The 23299-nt window shown below is 45.4% G+C and overlaps 1 protein-coding gene across 3 annotated transcripts in view; it reads right to left on the minus strand.

Moving 5' to 3' along the window:
* Window positions 1-5444, minus strand: part of TSPAN14 (tetraspanin 14) — a 98260-nt gene extending 92816 nt beyond the window's left edge. For 2 of the 3 annotated variants that reach the window (XM_073685981.1, XM_073685979.1), the window contains exon 1: window positions 5281-5408. The gene's annotated coding sequence lies outside the window, so the exon portion shown is untranslated. Of the gene's footprint in view, window positions 1-5280 lie in introns of all 3 variants that reach the window. The other variant, XM_073685980.1, reaches the window with a different exon arrangement.
* Window positions 5445-23299: the final 17855 nt, after the last annotated feature.

Raw genomic sequence — 23299 nt, forward strand, 5'->3', positions numbered from 1 at the left:
GAGGTGATTGTAATGGGGGACTTCAACTACCCGGATATTGACTGGGAAACAGAAACCTGTAGATCGCAGAAAGGAAAAAGGTTGTTGACAAATATCAAGGATAATTATCTCTCCCAACTAGTGCAGGAACCAACGAGAGGGAAGGCCGTGTTGGACTTAATATTCACTAATAGGCCTGATAGAATAACTGAGGTACAGATAGGGGGGCACCTAGGTAATAGCGATCATAATATTATCAATTTCAAAATGCCCTTCAGTAGGGTTATCAATAAGGGAACAACTAAAACATTAAACTTTAGGAGGGCGAAGTTTGATCAGCTGAAAGAAAACCTTCAACTTATAGACTGGGACAAAGTTCTTAATCAAAGGAATACGAATAGTAAATGGGAAACCTTCAAAAGAATTCTGAATACTCAGTGCGAGAGGTATATACCGTATGGGAATAAAAGGGCCAGAAATAAGAGGAAACCAATATGGTTGAATAAGAACGTAAAAGGGGCGTTAAATAGCAAAAAAGAGGCATTCAAGAGATTAAAACAGGAAAACAGCAAGGAGGCACTAATGTGTTACAAGGAAAAAACGAGAACCTGCAAAAAACAAATAAAAATAGCGAAGGAGGAAACAGAGAGACGTATTGCTAGGGAAAGTAGATCAAATCCCAAACTGTTCTTTACGTATATAAATAGTAAAAGGATTAAATCGGATAATATTGGACTGATAAAAAGTGATGAAGGCAAAATCATAGAGAAAGAGGAGGATAAAGCTAATCTATTAAATAAATTTTTTTCGTCAACTTTCACAAAGGAAAAAGAACTAACAGGAGAAATGAGAAGTGACAAGCTTAATCCTCCACTAAGTATGACTAATCTAACCCAAGCTGGGGTACAGAAACGCCTCAGTAACATTAAAATAAACAAATCACCAGGACCTGATGGCATACACCCACGGGTACTAAGGGAACTAAGTAATGTGATAGACAGACCGTTATATCTTATATTTAAAGGACTCTGTTGAGACTGGGTCTGTGCCACTTGATTGGCGACAGGCGAATGTAGTGCCAATATTCAAAAAGGGAGCGAAAAGTGACGCCGGAAACTATCGGCCGGTGAGTCTGACGTCCGTTGTGGGCAAAATTTTTGAAGGCTTTATTAATGAGGCAATCATGGAGCATCTTGATGCTAATAATCTATTAACCCCGAACCAACATAGATTCATGAGGAATCGCTCCTGCCAAACAAACCTGATTGACTTCTACGAGGTTAGCTCTCGAGTAGATCAGGGGGAACCAGTGGATGTCGTGTATCTCGACTTCTCAAAAGCGTTCGATAGCGTGCCACATAATAGGTTGGTATACAAAATGAGAATGATGGGGCTGGGGGAAAATGTCTGCAAGTGGGTAGCTAACTGGCTAAAGGATAGAAGGCAGAGGGTGGTTATAAATGGAATATACTCAGATTGGGTAAGCGTCACTAGTGGGGTACCACAGGGGTCTGTACTAGGCCCAATATTATTTAATATCTATATTAACGACATAGTCAACGGGATAAATAGTAAAATATCAATATTTGCAGATGACACAAAGTTATGTAAAACAATTAATACAAAAGAGGACAGTGCAGACCTACAGAGGGATTTCGATAAGCTGGGTAGGTGGAGCATTAAATGGCAAATGAGGTTTAACGAGGAGAAATGTAAGGTCATACATATGGGAAGGAAAAATGGAAGTCACCAGTACTCACTGAATGGGAAATCATTGGGGAATTCAGAGATGGAGAAGGACTTGGGCATCTTGATTGATAGCAAACTAAATTGGAGTGCCCAAAGTCAGGCCGCTGCTGTAAGGGCAAACAGGGTAATGGGATGTATCAGAAGAGGTATAGCTGCAAAGGAGGAGAACATTGTTCTTCCACTGTACAAAGCACTGGTCAGACCACACTTGGAATACTGTGCTCAGTTATGGGCCCCAATATATAGAAAGGATATAAATGAGCTTGAAAAGGTACAAAGGAGGGTAACAAAATTAATAAAGGGAATGGAGGGACTGCAATACCCAGAGAGGTTGGCAAAACTAGGACTATTCAGCCTGGAAAAGAGAAGGTTGAGGGGGGACATAATAAATGTGTACAAATATGTTAGGGGACAGTATAGAGACCTTGGCCGGGATTTGTTCAAAAGGAGGGATATTACGGTAACAAGAGGGCATTCACTAAGACTGGAAGAGAAAAGGTTTCAGCACCAGCATAGGAAGGGGTTCTTTACGGTAAGAGCAGTGAGAATATGGAATTCACTGAGTGAGGAGACGGTAATGTCGGATTCACTACACCAGTTCAAGCGGGGACTGGATGCATTTCTAGATACCAGGCAGATTTCAGCATATACTTAAAAATAAAATAGTAGGTTGATACAGGGATTTATTCTGACTGCTGGTTTCAGAGTCAGGAGGGAATTTTTCCTCAGGTGAAGATTGGCCAAATCATTTGGGGTTTTTGCCCTCCTCTGGATCAACCTTAGCAATTACAGAACTAACAGGTCGAACTTGATGGACGCAAGTCTTTATTCGGCTTTACTAACTATGTAACTATGTAATAGTGTGTATTATTAGATGACCGGTAACCTGTGTGTATAGCGTACATATGTGTAGTGTATATTATATACAGGAGAAAAACGAGAACCACCGAATGATAGGTCCAATAGGGTAAAGGATGCATATAAGACTTTATTATAGTAACGGCAACACGTGGCACTACATGCAAAAGGAAAAGCCGCATTGCAGTGACCAAACACAAACAAAAATCATATAATGAAAGTAACATAGTGAGCTGCATAAATACATATAGATAGTAGTACAACAGGTATGCATATCAGACAAATGTTAAAGCTCCATTTGACATATGGTGAATACCACCTAGGAGAACAGGAACAGAGACAGACATCAAGCCATCTCATAAATATAAAGGTACATGTACATCATCATTATGACCATATCCATATCAAATGTATCTAGACGGTCAATACTTAGGTGACAGCATATAATCAATAAAAGAGGAAATGGTATACCTGTGTCTATAGCAGCTTATGTGGATGGCACGTGCGGCGAACCCAGACGCGCGTTTCGGACAGCAAGTCCTTCGTCAGGACTGACCTAAGTATTGGTCACCTAAGTATTGACCGTCTAGATACATTTGATATGGATATGGTCATAATGATGATGTACATGTACCTTTATATTTATGAGATGGCTTGATGTCTGTCTCTGTTCCTGTTCTCCTAGGTGGTATTCACCATATGTCAAATGGAGCTTTAACATTTGTCTGATATGCATACCTGTTGTACTACTATCTATATGTATTTATGCAGCTCACTATGTTACTTTCATTATATGATTTTTGTTTGTGTTTGGTCACTGCAATGCGGCTTTTCCTTTTGCATGTAGTGCCACGTGTTGCCGTTACTATAATAAAGTCTTATATGCATCCTTTACCCTATTGGACCTATCATTCGGTGGTTCTCGTTTTTCTCATGTTTGTTACCGAATGGTCTGCCATTCCCTATTGGTCCATATATTAAAGCACGCGATATAGGTTAGACCAGGCCAATCTACAGGTGATAGTATGGTCTGTGTCCCGTGCTTTTTAGTTCAGTGTTTTTTGTCTATATTATATACAGATAGTGTGTATTATTAGATGACCGGTAACCTGTGTGTATAGCGTACATATGTGTAGTGTATATTATATACAGATAGTGTGTATTATTAGATGACCGGTAACGTGTGTGTATAGCGTACATATGTGTAGTGTATATTATATACAGATAGTGTGTATTATTAGATGACCGGTAACGTGTGTGTATAGCGTACATATGTGTAGTGTATATTATATACAGATAGTGTGTATTATTAGATGACCGGTAACGTGTGTGTATAGCGTACATATGTGTAGTGTATATTATATACAGATAGTGTGTATTATTAGATGACCGGTAACGTGTGTGTATAGCGTACATATGTGTAGTGTATATTATATACAGATAGTGTGTATTATTAGATGACCGGTAACGTGTGTGTATAGCGTACATATGTGTAGTGTATATTATATACAGATAGTGTGTATTATTAGATGACCGGTAACGTGTGTGTATAGCGTACATATGTGTAGTGTATATTATATACAGATAGTGTGTATTATTAGATGACCGGTAACCTGTGTGTATAGCGTACATAAGTGTAGTGTATATTATATACAGATAGTGTGTATTATTAGATGACCGGTAACCTGTGTGTATAGCGTACATATGTGTAGTGTATATTATATACAGATAGTGTGTATTATTAGATGACCGGTAACCTGTGTGTATAGCGTACATAAGTGTAGTGTATATTATATACAGATAGTGTGTATTATTAGATGACCGGTAACCTGTGTGTATAGCGTACATATGTGTAGTGTATATTATATACAGATAGTGTGTATTATTAGATGACCGGTAACCTGTGTGTATAGCGTACATATGTGTAGTGTATATTATATACAGATAGTGTGTATTATTAGATGACCGGTAACGTGTGTGTATAGCGTACATATGTGTAGTGTATATTATATACAGATAGTGTGTATTATTAGATGACCGGTAACCTGTGTGTATAGCGTACATATGTGTAGTGTATATTATATACAGATAGTGTGTATTATTAGATGACCGGTAACCTGTGTGTATAGTGTACATATGTGTAGTGTATATTATATACAGATAGTGTGTATTATTAGATGACCGGTAACGTGTGTGTATAGTGTACATATGTGTAGTGTATATTATATACAGATAGTGTGTATTATTAGATGACCGGTAACGTGTGTGTATAGTGTACATATGTGTAGTGTATATTATATACAGATAGTGTGTATTATTAGATGACCGGTAACGTGTGTGTATAGTGTACATATGTGTAGTGTATATTATATACAGATAGTGTGTATTATTAGATGACCGGTAACCTGTGTGTATAGTGTACATATGTGTAGTGTATATTATATACAGATAGTGTGTATTATTAGATGACCGGTAACGTGTGTGTATAGTGTACATATGTGTAGTGTATATTATATACAGATAGTGTGTAGTATTAGATGACCAGTGATACTATTACACCCAGGAGCTACACAAACACGAGCTATGGAGGGTAAACAACAGACTGATTGTCTCTCCTTTTCCTGCCGCGTCTCCGGTGCTGACGCCCCCACATGCCTTTTCCGCACACGCCGCCCCCCGCTCCCGGGCACTCACCGACCAGCACAGCACGAGCACCGCACGAACTTACAGGGAGCAGACTGGAAAGTTGTGTCTTCTTCACAGTGAACGCACCGCGCTCCTCCCCAGTCACACAGGAAGTACTAACCCTGCACCCCCTCCATTCATGTCAATGGGTGGTGCCTGACTGGTGTGTGTCATAGACTGATACTGGAAATCCCTGGAGAATAGCCCATTACGAGCAGCGTCCGGGGGAGGATCGCTGTGAACGATACAGTGCGAGGCGAAACTTGGTTATTATCGCATCTCCCGTGTCCGTAAATAAAAAAAAATATATTATGAGAGAATGGCCAATAAACTCCAAAGATTGCATTTGAGCAGAGGGAGTCAACCATCAGCCAGGAACCCCTAACTGGTAGGACCAGTGGTGTAACTAGTGTCTGATGGGCTCCAGTGGCCACTGTTCTTTAATGTATAGAAAGAAAAAAAAACATTATACTCTCACCAGGAGCATAAATAGAAGTCATGGGGCCCCATAGCGAAAGTATAATGCACCCCCATAGTCCTACATACAGTATAAGGCACCCCCATAGTCCCCCATACAGTATAAGGCACCCCCATAGTCCCCCATACAGTATAAGGCGCCCCCATAGTCCCCCATACAGTATAAGGCACCCCCATAGTCCCCCTTACAGTATAAGGCACCCCCATAGTCCCCCATACAGTATAAGGCACCCCCATAGTCCCCCATACAGTATAAGGCACCCCCATAGTCCCCCATACAGTATAAGGCACCCCCATAGTCCTCCATACAGTATAATGCACCCCTGTAGTCCTCCATACAGTATAATTCATCCCCCATAGTCCTCCATACAATATAATGCACCCCATTGTCCTCCATACAGTATAATGCATCCTCCATAGTCCTCCATACAATATAATGCATCCCATTGTCCTCCATACAGTATAATGCACCCCCATAGTCCTCCATACAGTATAATGCACCCCCATAGTCCTCCATACAGTATAATGCATCCCCATAGTCCTCCATACAGTATAATGCACCCCGTAGTCCCCCATACAGTATAATGCATCCCCCATAGTCCTCCATACAATATAATGCATCCCATTGTCCTCCATACAGTATAATGCACCCCCATAGTCCTCCATACAGTATAATGCACCCCCATAGTCCTCCATACAGTATAATGCATCCCCATAGTCCTCCATACAGTATAATGCACCCCGTAGTCCCCCATACAGTATAATGCATCCCCCATAGTCCTCCATACAATATAATGCATCCCATTGTCCTCCATACAGTATAATGCACCCCCATAGTCCTCCATATAGTATAATGCACCCCCATAGTCCTCCATACAGTATAATGCATCCCCATAGTCCTCCATACAGTATAATGCACCCCCGTAGTCCCCCATACAGTATAATGCATCCCCCATAGTCCTCCATACAATATAATGCATCCCATTGTCCTCCATACAGTATAATGCACCCCCATAGTCCTCCATACAGTATAATGCACCCCCGTAGTCCCCCATACAGTATAATGCATCCCCCATAGTCCTCCATACAATATAATGCATCCCATTGTCCTCCATACAGTATAATGCACCCCCATAGTCCTCCATATAGTATAATGCACCCCCATAGTCCTCCATACAGTATAATGCATCCCCATAGTCCTCCATACAGTATAATGCAGCCAATAGTCCTCCATACAATATAATGCATCCCATAGTTCTCCATACAGTATAATGCACAGTCCACAGTCCTCCATATAGTATAATGCATCCCATAGACCTCCATATAATATTATGCATCCCATAGTCATCCATATTAGTATAATACACAGCCCATATCCTTCATATAATATATTGTACAGCTCATAGCCCTCCATATAGTATAATGGACCCCATAGTCATCCATAAAGTACACTGCTCAAAAAAATAAAGGGAACACTTAAACAACAGAATATAACTCCAAGTAAATAAAACTTCTGTGAAATCAAACTGTCCACTTAGAAAGCAACACTGATTGACAATCAATTTCACATGCTGTTGTGCAAATGGAATAGACAATAGATGGAAATTATTGGCAATTATCAAGACACCCTCAATAAAGGAGTGGTTCTGCTGGTGGGGACCACAGACCACATCTCAGTACCAATGCTTTCTGGCTGATGTTTTGGTCACTTTTGAATGTTGGTTGTGCTTTCACACTCGTGGTAGCACGAGACGGACTCTACAACCCACAGAAGTTGCTCAGGTAGTGCAGCTCATCCAGGATGGCACATCAATGTGAGCTGTGGCAAGAAGGTTTGCTGTGTCTGTCAGCGTAGTGTCCAGAGGCTGGAGGCGCTACCAGGAGACAGGCCAGTACACCAGGAGACGTGGAGGGGGCCGTGGGAGGGCAACAACCCAGCAGCAGGACCACTACCTCCGCCTTTGTGCAAGGAGGAACAGGAGGAGCACTGCCAGAGCCCTGCACAATGACCTCCAGCAGGCCACAAATGTGCGTGTGTTTGCACAAATGGTTAGAAACCGACTCCATGAGGGTGGTATGAGGGCCCGACGTCCACAGATGGGGGTTGTGCTCACAGCCCAACACCATGCAGGACGCTTGGCATTTGCCACAGAACACCAGGATTGACAAAGTCGCCACTGGCGCCCTGTGCTCTTCACAGATGAAAGCAGGTTCACACTGAGCACATGTGACAGATGTGACAGAGTCTGGAGAGCGATCTGTTGCCTGCAACATCCTTCAGCATGACCGGTTTGGCAGTGGGTCAGTAATGGTGTGGGGTGGCATTTCTTTGAAGGGCCGCACAGCCCTCCATGTGCTCGCCAGAGGTAGCCTGACTGCCATTAGGTACCGAGATGAGATCCTCAGACCCCTTGTGAGACCATATTCTGGTGCGGTTGGCCCTGGGTTCCTCCTAATGCAGGACAATGCCAGACCTCATGTGGCTGGAGTGTGTCAGCAGTTCCTGCAAGATGAAGGCATTGAAGCTATGGACTGGCCCGCCCGTTCCCCAGACCTGAATCCGATTGAGCACATCTGGGACATCATGTCTCGCTCCATCCACCAACGTCACATTGAACCACAGACGGTCCAGGAGTTGGCGGATGCTTTAATCCGGGTTTGGGAAGAGATCCCACAATGGACCATCCGCAACCTCATCAGGAGCATGCCCAGTCATTGTAGGGAGGTCATACAGGCACGTGGAGGCCACACACAATTCTGAGCCTCATGTTGACTTGTTTTAAGGACATTACATCAAAGTTGGATCAGCCTGTAGTGTGTTTTTCCACTTTAATTTTGGGGGTGACTCCAAATCCAGGCCTCCATTGGTTAATAAATTTGATTTCCAATGATGATTTTTGTGTGATTTTGTTGTCAGCACATTCAACTTTGTACAGAACAAAGTATTCAATGAGAATATTTCATTCATTCAGATCTAGGATGTGTTATTTGAGTGTTCCCTTTATTTTATTGAGCAGTGTATAATACATCCCATAGTCATCCATAAAGTATAATGCACCCCATAGTCATCCATACAGTATAATGCACCCCCATAGTCATCTATAAAGTATAATACACCCTACAGTCATCCATAAAGTATAATGAACCCCCATAGTCATCCATAAAGTATAATGCACCCCATAGTCATCCATGTACTTTATGGACACTAATTATAAAAAAATATATATATAAATAAATACTCACCTTCCCTTTGCTCCCCCACTGCGAGACGTGAGTTGTGAAGCCGGCAGCTGACTTCGGGGTGCGACAAGAACGCATGACGTCATTGCCATGTGCCACAGGTTACGTGCACGCTGCCGTCAGCTGCTGGCCTCCGATTGCACGGACACAAAGTGACTGTGTGCCTCAATACCATTCAACTGAATGTGCGTTCAAGGATGCACATCCAGTTGAAGTATCTGTTGGAGTCGGCAGGCCCCTGACCCGCCGGGCCTGGTCGCAGCAGCGTCCACTGCGACCAGGGTCGTTAAGCTCTTGTTCCTTATCCTGTGTAGTGCCTATGTGCGCATCTTATCAGGAAACTAAAGGGTTATTCCCAAAATATCTACTTATCCCCCATCCTTAGTGCTCCGGCAGCCCCATAGACAATGCACATGTTCCCCTCAGCTGCATTCATGGGGGCTGCACAGCCTCGATCTTCAGGTTTCACAGCCCCAATCTCAGCATTATTGTGGACCACTACAAGGGGACCCCCAGCGATCAGCAATGGAATAACCCTTTACCCCCAAAAGGATGTTTGCATGTTAATGACGAGGCCAATTTTTACAATTCTGACCACTGTCACTTTATGAGGTAATAACTGGAACGCTTCAACGGATTCCGCTGATTCTGAGATTGTTTATTCGTGACATATTTTACTCCATGATTGTGGTAAAATTTCTTCAATATCACTTGCGTTTATTTCTGAAAAAATCTGAAATTTGGCCAAAATTTTGAAAATTTTGCAATTTTCAAACTTTAAATTTTTATGCCCCTAAATGTCACACAAAATGGTTAATAAATAACACTTCCCTCATGTCTACTTTACATCAGCACAATTTTGAAACCCTAATGTTTTTTTGTTAGGAATAGTGTTGAGCATTCCGATACTGAAATATCGGGTATCGACCGATATTCGCGGTATCGGAGTTCCGATACTGAGTTCCGATACTTTTAGAATATCGAATACTGGAATCGGAAGTTCCCATAATGCCATGAGCCAGTTTGATTTTATTCAGCCAATGAGGATCCTAAGAAGTGTGGGCACATCATGTTAGACATGTTAGGCATGTTAACTGATGGCATGGCTGTGATTGGCTGCTGAAATGATGTCATGATGCACTATAAAAGCCGCCGCCGCCATTTTGGGTTCACTCTGCTGTGAATTCAGTTAGGGACAGGACGCTGCTGTTCTGAGGGACAGTTTTAGCTACCGATTTGCTTTACTGTGCTTTACCCAGGCTACTTTATAAAGCTTTCTTTTGTCTTGCAGCGCTAGTGCACAGTTCTCTGCACTGTTCACGGCTTTCTGCGAGGTCTCTGTGTGTGAGTGCAGCTCACCCTGTAGTGTGTGCTGCAGCCACGTCCGGTTGTAATCCGCTCAGCGTGCGTCACTGCCTCATACATTGTGCTTTTTTGCATTAGTGCTGATCATTTTTCCTGATTTCTACTATTAGTGTGGTGGTTCCATCCGTATTCAGCTACATTGGTTCCAAACACACTATATAGGAGTAGATAGAGAAGCTTTCTTTTGCCTTGCAGCACTAGTGCACAGTTCTCTGCAATGTTCACGGCTGTCTGCGAGGTCTCTGTGTGTGAGTGCAGCTCACTCTGTAGTGTGTTCTGCAGCCACGTCTGGTTGTAGTCCGCTCAGCGTGCGTCACTGCCTCATACATTGTGCTTTTTTGCATTAGTGCTGCTCATTTTTCTAGATTTCTCCTATTAGTGTGGTTCCATCCGTATCCAGCTAGATTGCTTCCAAACACACTATATAGGAGTAGATAGAGGAGCCTTTCTGCAGCCTTGTGCCCTGCAGCCCCAGCCAGATTAGTATTAGCCTATTTTTTGTAGCCTCATCTATTGCATTGTAGGTTACCTTCCTGCATTATAATAGCTACAAAAAGTTTGTGATACTATCGGTTTTACATCTTTGGGCACATCCAGTGTCTTTTTGTGAAAAAAAAAAACGTAAATAAAGTTCACCAAACACTCCACTTTACAGTTGTGTAGGCCACATTAGCTCATATTAAAGTCTAGTCCACACTTTATAAAATTAGTGTTTCTTATACCTGTTAGCAGCTGTTCAGGAATAAGTACACTAAGCCCTTAGTACTTTTCTGCCTATCTTTATCAGTCTACCAAGATGAAGAAGGCAGGGAGTAAGGCATGTGGGCGTGGGCGTGGAGTTTCTGCAGGGAGAGGACGTGGGGATTCTGTGCCTGCTGCGGGCACCAGTGACTCAGCATCCCCCAGTTTTACCAGGGAACAGTCCTTTATGCGCAGCTTTGTAGGAGCTAGCCGTACCCCATTGCTGCGGGAGGACCAAATTGAAGCTGTTGTCGGATGGATGGCAGCTAACGCATCGACTTCAATTACTTCCAGATCCTCTCAGGTCCTGAGCACTGAAGAGCACCCATCTGTCTCTTCACCACCTGCCAAATTGCCCAGGCAGTCAGAGAGCCCTGGACAGGAGCCATCTCTACTTCTGTTCTCTGAATCTCTTGGCTTGGAAAAAGGGGGCCAGCCAAGCAGAATTCTAGAATTTGAAGAAGAGGCAGTATACAGTGATGCGCAACCGCTTTGTCTCTCTGAATCTGAAGAGGCGGGTGGGCCAGTGCCTATGGTCAGCACACCTCAGTACGCATCTGATGATGAGACTCAGGTGCCACATTCTGGTGCGTACTGTGCTCTCGAGACTACCCAGGAGAAGCAGTTGTTTGAAGAGGGTGGTGTAGATGATGAGGTCCTTAACCCATCATGGCATGAGGTACAGGAAGGTGGTGGGAGCAGCTCTGAGGAAGAGATTCCCCGAACGGCCCAAAAAGGAGGGAGAGGGAGGGGGCAGACTTGGTTGCCTGAAGCCTCCACTTCGGCACCCATTACGAGCATGCCTCTTCCAAAACCCAAAACGGGCGCTCCCAAGACTTGCAGTGCCTGGTCCTTTTTTGACACAGTTGCAGATGACATTTGCTTTGTCAAATGCAAACTGTGTAATCAGAAAGTGAAAAGAGGGAAAAGTGTCAGCAACCTCAATACCACAAATATGTGGAAACATGTGCGGACCAAGCACGTGGTGGAGTTACAAAGACACACTGAATACCTAGGCCTACCTACAGCGCCACCTACCACCTCTTCAGCTCGTGTTGTAGCCTATTCTTCCAGCTCACACACAGCTGGTTCGGCTTCCTCACAGGATTGCCATGGAAGAACCTCTGGCACTGTTGTGCAGAGACACAGTGTCATTCCACCCACAGCACCACGTTCCCTGTCATCCTCACACTCCCAGGCCAGTCTACAGCCATCGTTAGCACAGGCATGGTAGAAAAGGTGCCCATACTCGGCAAACCACCCCTGAGCACAGGCTCTGAATGCTGGCACTGCAAAACTACTGGCCCTTGAAATGCTATCATTCAGGCTGGTGGAGACTGACACCTTCCGTAACTTGATGGCATTGGCAGTCCCACAATACAACGTGGCCAGCCGCTTTTATTTCAGTAGGCAAGCCGTCCCTGCCCTGCAACAGCATGTGGAGGGAAAAATTAAACATGCGCTACAAAACGCCATCAGTAGCAAGGTCCACCTGACCACTGATGCGTGGACCAGTAAGCAAGGACAGGGACGATACCTTTCCCTCACTGCCCATTGGGTAAATGTTGTGGAGCCGGGTACAGATCTTGAGAGTGGCGCTGTACGTGTTCTGCCAACTCCAAGGATTGCAGGAATCCAGTCTGTACACATTGACTCCTCTTCATACTCCAGTTCCTCTGAATCAGCATTGCAGGAGCCGTCACGGTCTACCTCCACATCGACCCGTGAACGGTTACCTGTTACGACCGATATGAGTAAAGCCGTGGCCAAACGTCAACAGGCCATATTGAAATTAATTTATGTGGGGAATCGAAGCCACGCAGTGCAGGAGCTCTGGAATGCCATCAAGCAGCAGAGCGACGTGTGGTTTGTGCCAGCGAATCTCCAGCCAGGCATGGTAGTGTGTGACAATGGCCGAAATCTGGTGGCAGCTCTGGGCCTAGGCAACCTCACTCACATCCCATGTCTGGCACATGTGCTCAACTTGGTCGTGCAGAGTTTTTTGAGGGACTATCCGGATCTTGATGCACTGCTGCACAAAGTCCGCATAGAGTGCGCTCACTTGCGACGTTCCAGCATCGCAAGATCGCACATTGCAGCTCTGCAGCGCCGATTACGCTTTCCTGAATATCGCATCATATGTGACCTACCGACCAGGTGGAATTCAACGTTACATATGTTGGAGAGGTTGTGTGAGCAGCAGGCCGCAGTAATGGAGTACCAGCTGCAGCAGGTGCAAACAAGTCGCACTGCGCGCCGTTCACACTTCACCACCACTGAGTGGGCCTCTATGAAGGACATTTGCCACGTTTTGCGTGCCTTCGATTATTCCACGCAGATGGCGAGTGCAGATGATGCACTAGTCAGCATGACTATCCCCCTTATCTGCCTGCTTGAAAAAACACTGCAAGCACTAAGGGAGGAGGTTTAGGAAGAGGTGGAGGATGAGGAGTCACAAATGCCATCTGCTTCTATACAGTCTGTGCAACGTGGTTCCTCACAAAGGCCTAGGCAGCGGACACTTTGTGAGGAGGATGAGGAGGAGTCAATGGAGGAAGACATCTGTCCAGAGGAGGGAGGTACACAATGCTCTAGTAGTCAGTATCTAGAGCGAGGGTGGGGTGATGCAGAGCAGGCAGAGATCACGCCTCAAGCAGGGGACAGCGTTTCTTGGCCAGTTGGCAGTCTGCAGCACATGGTTGATTTCATGCTGCAGTGCCTGAGAAACGACCGCCGCATCGCCCACATTCTCAACACGGCTGATTATTGTGTGTCCACCCTCCTAGATCCTCGCTACCGGGACAACTTACAAAGCCTCATAACACCGTTGAAGCGGGAGCGTAAAATGCGGGAGTACCAAGACACACTGGTGAATTCCATCATATTCTCCATTCCACCCGATAGCAGTGCTGCTAGTGCTTTACAAAGCAGCTCAGCGCGTCGAGGCAGTGGAGGAAGCTCTGCACAAAGAGGGAGCAGAAACAGCACCTCAGCACAAGGCAAGACCAGTATGGCCCAAATGTGGCAAAGTTTTGTGTCCCTGCCACAAATGTCTACACCATCACAGACACTCCAGTCAGCAGGATGCAACGTTTCCGTCAGATGGTGACAGACTACATGTCTTGCCCTGTCAGTGTACTCCCAGACGGCTCTTCCCCCTTCAAGTTTTAGGTCTCTAAGCTGGATACATGGCCAGAGCTTAGCCAGTATGCATTGGAGGTGCTGGCTTGCCCTGCTGCTAGTGTATTATCGGATCGTGTCTTTAGTGCCGCAGGTGGTGTACTAACAGACCGTCGAATGCGACTATCCTCCGATAACGTTGACCAGCTTACTTTTCTTAAAATGAACAAGGCCTGGATCTCGCATGAATTTGCCAGTCCTCTTCCAGATTAAATAATTGGTTGGCAACAGTATCCAGGTCTCCTGTTGTGTTCATGTTTCTACCACCTGAACTGTAATCCCTGGGCTCCAACACCGCCAGTTGCTGCTCAGAAGTGCCGTCTGCACAGTCAACACTTGCTCCAGTGTTATTGGGGTTCAGTAACGTCAGCTGTTTCCCTGCTGTGTGTCCGGCAATTTCTCCTGCTCTGTCCACATTCACACTACTACTGATTTTAAACTTGCTGCAATTAGGCCTCTGGCTCCTCTCTGTTTTCAGTATTTACCCTGGGCTCCAACACCGCCAGTTGCTGCTCAGAAGTGCCGTCTGCACAGTCAACACTTGCTCCAGTGTTATTGGGGTTCAGTAACGTCAGCTGTTCCCCTGCTGTGTGTCCGGCAATTTCTCCTACTCTGTCCACATTCACACTACTACTGATTTTAAACTTGCTCCAATTAGGCCTCTGTCTGGCTTCTCTCTGTTTTCAGTATTTAGCCTGGGCTACAACACCGCCAGTTGCTGCTCAGAAGTGCCGTCTGCACAGTCAACACTTGCTCCAGTGTTATTGGGGTTCAGTAACGTCAGCTGTTCCCCTGCTGTGTGCCCGGCAATTTCTCCTGCTCTGTCCACATTCACACTACTACTGATTTTAAACTTGCTCCAATTAGGCCTCTGGCTCCTCTCTGTTTTCAGTATTTACCCTGGGCTCCAACACCGACAGTTGCTGCTCAGAAGTGCCATCTGCACAGTCAACACTTGCTCCAGTGATATTGGGGTTCAGTAACGTCAGCTGATCCCCTGCTGTGTGCCCGGCAATTTCTCCTGCTCTGTCCACATTCACACTACTACTGATTTTAAACTTGCTCCAATTAGGCCTCTGGCTCCTCTCTGTTTTCAGTATTTACCCTGGGCTCCAACATCGCAAGTTGCTGCTCGGAAGTGCCGTCTGCACAGTCAACACTTGCTCCAGTGTTATTGGGGTTCCGTAACGTCAGCTGTTCCCCTGCTGTGTGTCCGTCAATTTCTCCTGCTCTGTCCACATTCACACTACTACTGGTTTTAAACTTGCTCCAATTAGGCCTCTGTCTGGCTCCTCTCTGTTTTCAGTATTTAGCCTGGGCTCCAACACCGCAAGTTGCTGCTCAGAAGTGCCGTCTGCACAGTCAACACTTGCCCCAGTGTTATTGGGGTTCAGTAACGTCAGCTGTTCCCCTGCTGTGTGCCCGGCAATTTCTCCTGCTCTGTCCACATTCACACTACTACTGATTTTAAACTTGCTCCAATAAGGCCTCTGGCTCCTCTCTGTTTTCAGTATTTACCCTGGGCTCCAACACCGCCAGTTGCTGATCAGAAGTGCCGTCTGCACAGTCAACACTTGCTCCAGTGTTATTGGGGTTCAGTAACGTCAGCTGTTCCCCTGCTGTGTGTCCGGCAATTTCTCCTACTCTGTCCACATTCACACTACTACTGATTTTAAACTTGCTCCAATTAGGCCTCTGTCTGGCTTCTCTCTGTTTTCAGTATTTAGCCTGGGCTACAACACCGCCAGTTGCTGCTCAGAAGTGCCGTCTGCACAGTCAACACTTGCTCCAGTGTTATTGGGGTTCAGTAACGTCAGCTGTTCCCCTGCTGTGTGCCCGGCAATTTCTCCTGCTCTGTCCACATTCACACTACTACTGATTTTAAACTTGCTCCAATTAGGCCTCTGGCTCCTCTCTGTTTTCAGTATTTACCCTGGGCTCCAACACCGACAGTTGCTGCTCAGAAGTGCCATCTGCACAGTCAACACTTGCTCCAGTGTTATTGGGGTTCAGTAACGTCAGCTGATCCCCTGCTGTGTGCCCGGCAATTTCTCCTGCTCTGTCCACATTCACACTACTACTGATTTTAAACTTGCTCCAATTAGGCCTCTGGCTCCTCTCTGTTTTCAGTATTTACCCTGGGCTCCAACATCGCAAGTTGCTGCTCGGAAGTGCCGTCTGCACAGTCAACACTTGCTCCAGTGTTATTGGGCTTCCGTAACGTCAGCTGTTCCCCTGTTGTGTGTCCGTCAATTTCTCCTGCTCTGTCCACATTCACACTACTACTGGTTTTAAACTTGCTCCAATTAGGCCTCTGTCTGGCTCCTCTCTGTTTTCAGTATTTAGCCTGGGCTCCAACACCGCAAGTTGCTGCTCAGAAGTGCCGTCTGCACAGTCAACACTTGCCCCAGTGTTATTGGGGTTCAGTAACGTCAGCTGTTCCCCTGCTGTGTGCCCGGCAATTTCTCCTGCTCTGTCCACATTCACACTACTACTGATTTTAAACTTGCTCCAATAAGGCCTCTGGCTCCTCTCTGTTTTCAGTATTTACCCTGGGCTCCAACACCGCCAGTTGCTGATCAGAAGTGCCGTCTGCACAGTCAACACTTGCTCCAGTGTTATTGGGGTTCAGTAACGTCAGCTGTTCCCCTGCTGTGTGTCCGTCAATTTCTCCTGCTCTGTCCACATTCACACTACTACTGATTTTAAACTTGCTCCAATTAGGCCTCTGTCTGGCTCCTCTCTGTTTTCAGTATTTAACCTGGGCTCCAACACCGCCAGTTGCTGCTCAGAAGTGCCGTCTGCACAGTCAACACTTGCCCCAGTGTTATTGGAGTTCAGTAACGTCAGCTGTTCCCCTGCTGTGTGCCCGGCAATTTCTCCTGCTCTGTCCACATTCACACTACTACTGATTTTAAACTTGCTCCAATAAGGCCTCTGGCTCCTCTCTGTTTTCAGTATTTACCCTGGGCTCCAACACCGCCAGTTGCTGCTCAGAAGTGCCGTCTGCACAGTCAACACTTGCCCCAGTGTTATTGGGGTTCAGTAACGTCAGCTAATCCCCTGTTGTGTGCCCGGCAATTTCTCCTGCTCTGTCCACATTCACACTACTACTGATTTTAAACTTGCTCCAATTAGGCCTCTGGCGCCACTCTGTTTTCAGTATTTACCCTGGGTTCCAGCACCGCCAGCTGTTTCCCAGCAGTGTCTTGGGCACGGGTACTCCCTCCTGCCCAGCCTGGTTCCAGCACGCCAGCTGCTTCTGGGTAGTGTCAACATCACTTTGCCTCTAATACGTTGTCCTGTCGTGTTGCGGTCGGGTTAGCCAACTCTATGGTGCCTGCAGTTTAGGTGACTCCTATGTGGGCTGCAGGATCTGGCAATGAAGGCTGGTTCCATAGTGCCAATAGGACAAGCACCCCCTGTAGGACTGTGGGTTTCGGTAACTCCAGCCGGCTCGCGGCCTTGCAACTTTTTTTTTCATGTGTACCTTCTGCTGCCTATCTGAGTTCCAGTACCATTAGCTGGTTCTTTGGAAGTCAATCTTGAATATGTCCCCCTGGGTTCCAGTAACATCAGCTGGTTTCATACAGTGCCTTTGGCTTAGGTGCCTCCTTCTCGGTATCCGAGTTCCACCAACGTCTGCTGGTTCTTGGTAGTGCTTTCTGGCACAGGTGCTTCCTGCTTAGTAACCGGGTTCCAGTACCATCAGCTGGTCCTCGGTAGTTCCATTGGCTCTTGTACCTTCTGCTACCCATCCGGGTTCCAGTACCGTCAGCTGGTTCTCGGCAGTGCCTTTGGCTTAGGTGCCTCCTTCTCGGTATCCGAGTTCCACCAACGTCTGCTGGTCCTTGGTAGTGCTTTCTGGCACAGGTACCTCCTCCTTAGTAACCGGGTTCCAGTACCATCAGCTGGTCCTCAGTAGTTCCATTGGCTCTTGAACCTTCTGCTACCCATCCGGGTTCCAGTACCGTCAGCTGGTTCTCGGCAGTGTCTTTGGCACGGGTACTCCCTCCTGCCCAGCCTGGTGCCAACACGCCAGCTGTTTCCGGGTAGTGTCAACGTCACTGTGCCTCCAATACGTTGTCCTGTCATGTTGCGGTCAGGTTAGCCGACTCTATGGTGCCTGCAGTTTAGGTGACTCCTATGTGGGCTGTGGGATCTGGCAATGAAGGCTGGTTCCATAGTGCCAATAGGACAAGCACCACCTGTAGGACTGTGGGTTTCGGTAACTCCTGCCGGCTCGCGGCCTTGCAACTTTTTTTTTCATGTGTACCTTCTGCTGCCTATCTGAGTTCCAGTACCATTAGCTGGTTCTTTGGAAGTCAATCTTGAATATTTCCCCCTGGGTTCCAGTGACATCAGCTGGTTCCATGCAGAGCCTTTGGCTTAGGTGCCTCCTTCTCGGTATCCGAGTTCCACCAACGTCTGCTGGTCCTTGGTAGTGCTCTCTGGCACACGTACCTCCTGCTTAGTAACCGAGTTCCAGTACCATCAGCTGGTCCTCGGTAGTTCCATTGGCTCTTGTACCTTCTGCTACCCATCCGGGTTCCAGTACCGTCAGCTGGTTCTCGGCAGCTCCTCAGCCTTCTTGTACCTTCTGCTACATTTCCAAGTTCAAGCTTTTTGAAATGGTTTTTGGTAATCACTCTGGATCTCCCTGACGACGACCCTGAAGACGACGACCCTGAAGACAACTACCCAGAAGACCACCCCGAAGAAGACGAGGACCCCGAAGAAGACGACGACCCTGAAGACGACGACCCTGAAGACCACCCCGAAGAAGACGACGACCCCGAAGACGACGACCCTGAAGACGACGACCCTGAAGATCACCCCGAAGAAGACGAGGACCCCGAAGACGAGGACCCTGAAGACGATGACCCTGAAGACCACCCCGAAGAAGACGAGGACCCCGAAGACGACGACCCTGAAGGCGACGACCCTGAAGACCACCCCGAAGAAGACGAGGACCCCGAAGACGACGACCCTGAAGACGACGACCCTGAAGACCACCCGAAGAAGACGACGACCCCGAAGACGACGACCCTGAAGACGACGACCCTGAAGACCACCCCGAAGAAGACGAGGACCCCAAAGACGACGACCCTGAAGACGCCGACCCTGAAGACCACCCCGAAGAAGACGAGGACCCCGAAGACGACGACCCTGAAGGCGACGACCCTGAAGACCACCCCGAAGAAGACGAGGACCCCGAAGATGATGACCCTGAAGACGACGGCCCTGAAGACCACCCCAAAGAAGACCAAGAAGATGACCCTGAAGAAGATGACCAAGAGGACAAAGAACAAGAAGACAACCACCAAGATACAGAAGAACAAGAGACAGAAGACCAAGAAGCAGAAGAACAAGAAGCTGCAGAACAAAAGGCAGAAGAACATTAAGTATAAGACTAAAAATCAGAGCAAAAGATATTATCTAAATTATAAGCAGAAGAAGACTAAGCAGTGTATGGGGGTGAGTCCATTCATCCTCGTGGTGCCACTGGAAAATACCTGCTGCTGCAGGCCAAACTGAACGCGGACAAATCCTGTTGTAAATCTTTTGTGACAGGCAGAAAGGAAGGTGTAATCTTCAAGCTTTTATAGATAACAACTACAGGAATGCCTGTGACAAATAATATGATGAAGAAGAAGAATATGAAGAAGATGAAGAAGTAGAATATGAAGAAGAATAAAAGTTGAATAAGAAGAATATGAAGAATGTAAAAAAAAAGAATAATAGGAAGAAGGTGAAGAAGAAGAAGATGAATAAGGTGAAGAAGAAGTTGATGAAAAAGATGCTGCTGCTGAGGATGATGAAGGAGAAAGTGTGGGAGAAGTAAAAAAGAAGGTGAAGAGCATGGAAGTAGTGAAACATAAATATCTGACCAAATATAAAAAAGCTTAACATAGTCAATATCTTTGTAACTCCAAACGTCTTAAAAAATATATTAATTCCTGCTATTCCATTTGATTGGGCTAAACCTCTATGCCTTTAATGTCTCCTCCACCTCCCCCAATACATTCTACATTATTCTTAGTTGTTTTCCTTCATGTAGAATTAACCTACAAGGAAAGAAAGGGTTTATTTTCATTCCGATATTTGTGTCCCATTGACTTGCATTGGTTTCCGGTATCAGAATCGGCGATATCCGATATTTTTTGGGTATCGATCCAATCCAATCTGATTCGATATTTCCCGATATCAGAAGGCATCGTTCAACACTAGTTAGGAAGTTATAAGGGTTAAAAGTTGACCAGCGATTTCTCATTTTTCCAACAAAATTTAAAAAAATATTTTTTTAGGACCAGATCACTTATGACAAATGACAATACCCAAAAGGGGCACCATTCTAAAAACTACACCCCTCAAGGTGCTCAAAATCACATTCAAGAAGTTTATTAACCCTTCAGGTGCTTCACAGGAATTTTTAGAATGAAGAAAACAATGAACATTTCACTTTTTTTCACAAAATTTTTACTTGAGACCCAATTTTTTTTATTTTCACAAGGGTAGCAGGGAAAAATGGTCCACAAAATTTGTTGTGCAATTTCTCCTGAGCACGCCGATATCCCATATGTAGGGGAAAACCACTGTTTTGGTGCACGGCATGGCTTGGAAGGGAAGGAGCACCATTTGACTTTTTGAATGTAAAATTTGCTTGAATAATCAGCGGACCCCATGTCGTGTTTGGAGAGCCCCTGATGTGCCTAAACAGTGGAAACCCCTCACAGGTAACATCATTTTGGAAACTAGACCCCTCAGGGAACTTATCTAGATGTGTGGTGAGCATCTTGAACCCTCAGGTGCTTCACAGAAGTTAATAACATTGAACTGTTAAAATAAAATTTTCACATTTTTCCCTCAAAAATATTTTTCAACCCAAAATTTTGGGTTTTCATAAGAGTAACAGGAGAAATTGCAACATACTATTTGTTGTGCAATTTTTCCTGAGTAAGCCCATACCCCATTTGTGGGGGTAAACCACTGTTTGGGCTCATGGCAGGGCTTGGAAGGGAAGGAGCGCCATTTGAAATTTTGAATGTAAAATTATCTTGAATAATTAGCTGACTCCATGTCGCGTTTGGAGAGCCCCTGATATGCCTAAACAGTGGAAACCCCCAAAAAGTGACACCATTTTGGAAACTAGGCCCCTCAGGAAACTTATCTAGATGTGTAGTGAGCTCCTTGAACCCCCAGGTGCTTCACAGAAGTTTATAACATTGAGCCGTAAAAATAACATTTTCACATTTTTCCCACAAAAATGTTTTCACTCCATATTTTGCATTTTCATACTTGTAACAGGAGATATTGCACCATACCATTTGTTGTACAATTTCTCCTGAGTAATAAAATACCCCATATGTGGGGGAAAAACAGTGTTTGGGTGCACGGCAGGTCTCAGAAGGGAAGGAGCGCCATTTTACTTTTTGAATGTAAAATTTGTTTGAATAATTAGGGAGAGCCCCTGATGTGCCTAAACAGTGGAAACCCCCCCACAAGTGAATCCATATTGGAAACTTGATCCCTCAGGGAACTTATCTAGATGTGTGGTGAGCACTTTGAACCCCCAAGTGTTTCACAAAAGTTTATAACATGGAGCTGTGAGATTTAAAAAAAATATCACTTTTCTTACACAAAAATGATCTTTTAGCACAATTTTTTTATTTTCACAAGGGTAACAGGAGAATTGGATCCCAAAAGCTGTTGTACAATTTCTCCTGAGTACGCTGATACCCCATATGTGGGAGTAAACCATTATTTGGGTGCACAGCAGGGGTCGGAAGGGAAGGAGCACCATTTGACTTTTTCAATTCAAAACTCGCTGGAATTGAGAATGGACGCCATGTCACGTTTGGAGAGCCCCTGATGTGCTGAAACAGTGGAAACCCCTCACAAATGAAAACATTTTGAAAACTAGGCCACTTAAGGAACATATCTAGATGTGTGGTGAGCACTTTGAACCCCCAAGTGTTTCACAAAAGTTTATAACGTAGAGCCGTGAAAATAAAAAATCACTTTTTTTCCACAAAAATAATTTTTAGTGAAAAACAAATTATTTTCACAAGGGTAACAGGAGAAATTGGACACCAAGAATTGTTGTGCAATTTCTCCTGAGCACGCAGATACTCCATGTGGGGGAAAACTATTGTTTGGACACACGGCCGGGCTCAGAAAAGAAGGAGTGACATTTTGGAACGCAGACTTTGATGGAATGGTATGCGGGTGTCATAACGCATTTGGAGAGGCCCTGATGTGCCTGAACAGTGTTAACCCCTCACAAGTGACCCCATTTTTGAAACTAAACCCCTCAAGGAATTTATTTAGATGTGTGGTGAGCACCTTGAACCCACAGGTGCTTCACAGAATTTTACAACGTGAATCTGTAAAAATGAAAAAAATATATTTTTCCCCAAAAAATTTTGTTGTAGCTCCCAATATTTTCATTTTCACAAGGATGGCAGGAAAAAATGGACCCAAAATTTAGTGTACATGTTCTCCGGAGTACGCCGATACCCCATATGTGGTCAAAAACTGCTTTTGAGGCACAGTGCAAAGCTCAGAAGGGAAGAAGTGCCATATTGGAGTTCATATCTTGCTGGACTGGTTTGATGGTGCCATGTCACATTGACAGAGACCCCAAAGTGCCAGAACAGCAGAAACCCCCCCCCCATAAGAGACCCCATTTTACAAACTACACCTCTCAATGAATTCATCTAGGGGTGCAGTGAGCATGTTGCCACCACATGTCACCATTGAGCGGTAAAGAAAGAATAATTGCATTTTTACCACCAAAGTTTTGTTTTAGCCCCAGTTTTTACATTTTCACACTGGGAAATGGGTAAAAATGGCACCAAAATTTGTCACACAGTTTTTGTTGAATGTAGAAATAGCCCATAGAAATACTACTTAGCCACACGTCGAGACTCAGAGGGGGCAGAGCGCTATTTGCCTCCTGGAATGCAGATTTTCCTAGAATAGTATGCAGACTCCATATACAGAGACCCTAAGTGCTATAAGA

The sequence above is a fragment of the Phyllobates terribilis genome, unplaced genomic scaffold (genome assembly GCF_046119375.1).
Source record: "Phyllobates terribilis strain yellow unplaced genomic scaffold, ASM4611937v1 Scaffold_5__5_contigs__length_657084704, whole genome shotgun sequence".
Classification (NCBI taxonomy): Eukaryota; Metazoa; Chordata; class Amphibia; order Anura; family Dendrobatidae; genus Phyllobates; species Phyllobates terribilis.